This window comes from Camelina sativa, unplaced genomic scaffold, assembly GCF_000633955.1.
Source record: "Camelina sativa cultivar DH55 unplaced genomic scaffold, Cs unpScaffold00817, whole genome shotgun sequence".
In the NCBI taxonomy this organism is placed as follows: domain Eukaryota; kingdom Viridiplantae; phylum Streptophyta; class Magnoliopsida; order Brassicales; family Brassicaceae; genus Camelina; species Camelina sativa.
Window position 1 is genome coordinate 1 of NW_010921942.1, and position 3,549 is coordinate 3,549.

Sequence of the window (3,549 nt, forward strand, 5' to 3'; positions counted from 1 at the left end):
CCGAGATGGTGGTAATCCCTGCAAAGACTGAAACACATCCTCAAACTACTACCGGAATACCGCTAACCGTAGACTTTCCCACTGACTATGGCATAGATATAGTAACCAAATAAGCCTCACGGCCCTTCTCGATCATCTTTCCAGCCTGAATGGCTGAGATCAAGAGACTCCCCGAAGTCGGTCTAATACCCTGAAAAACCAACTTCCCTCCTGGACGGTCAAACTCCAATCTACCCCGATGGAAACCAAATGCACCATATGCCGATGCAACCAATCCATCCCGAGAATAAGATCATACAACTCCACTGGACTGATAAGCAAATCCGCTGGCCACGACTCTTCTGCGATCTGAATATCAACTCCCCTAGCTCGTCCAATAACTCTCAGGAACTTGCCTCCATCAACTCTAACAACTCCTGTACGCTCTCCGGGATCCCCTCTGATTCCCGCAAACTCTGCACACTCCGGAGTAATGAAGCTATGAGAAGCTCCAGAATCAAACATAACATGGGACTTCAACCCGCCCACCAACAAGGTCCCTACACAAACCTCATGTGTTGAGAACCTAACACTTTATCACAGGAAAAACATAAAATCTGAACCTACTAAAATTCACAAAGTTTAAGTACGAGAAATTATACCTGTGATCGCCCCGGCACTGGTTCCACCAGTCTCTACTGTCGTGTAAACCCGTGGTGCCTGCTCAATCTGTGCCACCTGCTGACCTCCAGGCTGCACCTGCTGCAACGCTGCCACTGCTGCAACTTAAGATAAAAGGGCCTGATGTGCCCTGTCTCCCTACAATGATAACATACCCAAGGCCCCGTCGTCGGAGCACTCCTCTTGTGACAACAAGCAACCTTGTGATTCTTGCTCCCACACTTGAAGCAACTCACACCACTCTGCGTCTGCGTAGCCTCCCACCTCCTCTTGGTTCCCTGTGCAGGCCTACCGCCCCTGCTGGAACCACCCTGCTGCTGAGCCTTACAAGGCTGAACTGCTGGACTAACCGCCACTGTCTGTGCCCGGATATCCTCCTCAATCTCTGCTGCAGTTTCAACCAGCTCTGCACGCGTAGCATAACTCTGCCCTCTACAGTGAACTCTCAAATCATCACGTAGAGCCCTCAAAAACCTCCTGATCTGAGCCTCCTCAGACTCCATAGCCTGACCCCAATAACATAGAAGTCGACTGAACTCCAAGTCCAGCTCCCGCACTGACCGTGTCCACTGAGATAACTGAAGGAACTGCACCTCCAACTGGTCCAATGCCTCTCTAGGAAAATACTTGCGGTTGAACTCCAAGACAAAGTCAGCCCAAGTCATCTCCCGCTGCACTCTCCTAGCAGCCACTGATCTCCACCACAACTCAGCATCACCACTCAAATAGTAGACCCCTATGTCCACCCAAAACTCCTCAGGACATCTCAGAGTATGGAAGTTACGTTCCACACTCGTCCTCCACGCATCCGCAACAGTAGGATCTGTACCACCCGAAAACCTCTCAGTGAACAGACCCTTCATCTCCTTGAGCATAGACAAATAACGTCCATGAGCTCCCACATCCGCAACCACTGGCTGCCGCTCCTCCGCCACCACTGGTGGCACTACCTGAGCCTGAGCCGGTACCACTGGTGGTAACCGCGCTAACACCTCTGCTAGCATAGCCGCAACGTCAGTACCAGGGACTCCACCCGCTGGGACTCCCACACCCGGGACCCTAGCATCACCGGCCACTGGAGCATCAACACCGCCCCCTCCTGCCACACTCACGGAATCCCCCGGAACACCCTGCGACTCGCCAACACCCTCAGCTGTCACACTCTGGTCCTCGGTCTCACTAACCACTGGGACTCTGCCCCTACCACGACCACGTCCGCGTCCACGACCACGTCCGCGTCCACGACCTCGACCAGCCACAGCATCCTCTCTAACCATCTGCACTACCATGAACAGAAGGCTAAGCAAACAATTTCTATTATAACACAGAAACATAAACTCACCGTGGAATCACACACTCGGCTCGAAGAGGATGTTCTAGGACTCCATGCCACACACAATTGACTAACTCACATAATCAATCAAGACATGCAATCCCAAACATCTACAACAGAAACCTAGTGAACCCAAACCTAGAACCGTAAGGGCTCTGATACCAAAATGAAACGACCGACCTTTTTTTTTTTATTTAAATAATAATAATAAATATAATATAATAAATAGAACTACAACTAGTGGTCCCATACCCACTAGCCACCTAACCACAATCACAAACATCAGCGGAAATAACAACACCAACATAATATCCAATAATACTCCAATAAAAACCAATAACCATAATCATCAACAATAATCAATCCAAACAACAAGAAACAAGGAACCAGCAACCTAGCAATGTTTCTAATGACCCAACTCTAGCAACCTAGCAATGCCAGACAACATCCAATCGAGTCCCTAGAACATCCTCCTCTTCATTGCCTTGATTCCACGATCACACTTTGCCTTTACCTGCACCACAAACACAAATTGAGATGCATGAGTATTTGATAAACACTCAGTGAGGCAATCCTCCCATCTACTGGGCTATACACACAAGCAATAAGATCTCTACATGCCACAATCAACAATCAATAAAACAAACCAGGCAATACACAAATCATGCAAAATCCATTGTAGCTGAAAGAAGGGTGTCGACCGACACCAGATGGTGTCGATCGACACTGACAATCTGGTGTCGACCGACACCCTGCCCGACACTCCCGAAAACCCTAGTTTGGGTCGACCGACACCTCCATATGGCATCGATCGACACTCGCCAAAGTCTCGAGCCGTCCTCACGTTGGTGTCGACCGACACCCCAACTAGTGTCGACTGACACCGATGCCGAGCAGCGATTTCTTTTGATCAAAAACTCCAAATTTTGCCTCCAATCTTCTCCAATCCGCTCCATGCATTCCCAGAAGCCAAACCCAGCCAAAGCAGCGACAAAATACCATAGAGAACTCAAAGAAACAACCACATAAGCACCAAATCACATAAAAACTAGAGATCTTAGCTTAGATAAGCCATGGTCATGCACCCACCTCTTTGCTGGAAGATTCAGACCAAAAGAAACGAATCCAACACTCTCAGCAACCTTCTAACACGTTCCTAGTTTATATGTTAATTCAATATCTAAAGATATTTTTAATATATTTCCTAAATATATCCTAAATGTAATATAGAGAACCCAAACCTTAAAAAAAAATTTCTAAAAATTAATTTAACATATCGTAATTGTGTAAAAGAGAGTAAAAATGAAAATGTTCATATGTTAAAAGTAAATATTGTTAATTTTTTGTTGTTTATATGTTATTTTGAGTATGTAAATTTTAAAGAAAAGAGTGTCTAAATTTTTTTATAACAATTACCATGCAAAATTTAGAGTAAAGAGTCATATACTCAATCTTTTGCATATTATTTTCTAATGAAAGTAGTTGAATTTGATTTTATTGATTTTGTAGTAATTAAATAATCTGATTATGAGAGATTTATATATATATATATATAT